Genomic DNA, 1000 nt, shown 5'->3' on the forward strand with positions numbered 1-1000 from the left:
ATATATATATATATATACATACATAGACATATATAGTTATGATTATACATACATATGTGTGTGTATACATATATATATATATATGTGTGTGTGTGTGTGTGTGTGTATACATGTACATAGGCACATATGTAGATATATACATACACGTATATATTATAGAGTGGTAAACACAACACACACACACACACACACACACACTCATATACATAGCTATTTATGCACATTCAATTATATGCATGAATGTGTTGTATGTGGCTGTAAACACTGTTAGATCGTATTGATATTTCTAGCGAAAATAGATGCTTGTCTGAGTATGAGAATATAGTTCTTGTTATACTACTCTGGTACCATATACGTTTCGTTATGGATACGCATGTATATATGTGCTGTCTTCCAATGAATCTAGTGCTCTTAGCTTAGACTTTCCGCGGGCCTGGCCAGATTGCAGCAGTTTGGAGTATAACTACCCGAAACTGCCAAAATGATCTGGAACTCGACTGAGGAAAGAAAACTCTGAATAAACAAGTCTTTGTCTTTTCTTGTCCCCAGAATGTAACGGCAGAAGAAATACCGCTAAGCATTTCGCCCGGCGTGCTAACGTTTCTGCCAGCACGCCGCCTTAACTATGACACTATATTACTGTCTCATGTGCTCAAGTTTTATTTATCTTTCAGTAAAATTATTTAGAAAGACTACATTTGAGATATTTTTATCCTTTTCTATTTCTAATGTTCCCACGGAGTCCATTCTGGTGCATTCTGGGCGAAAAATGTTATCTGTATGTATTTATAATGTATACAAACTCAAATAGAACTTAGTTGGTGTGTCCAATTTGCATAATTGCGTGGGCGTTGGTTTTGTATAGCCGATAGCGTCAAATAAAATAATGCGTGTATGTACATATATATATACACGATAAATATCTTCATATAAACATATATGTATATATATGTATCTGCATATATATATATATATATATATATATATATATATATACACA

This window comes from Octopus bimaculoides, chromosome 19, assembly GCF_001194135.2.
Source record: "Octopus bimaculoides isolate UCB-OBI-ISO-001 chromosome 19, ASM119413v2, whole genome shotgun sequence".
Lineage (NCBI taxonomy): Eukaryota > Metazoa > Mollusca > Cephalopoda > Octopoda > Octopodidae > Octopus > Octopus bimaculoides.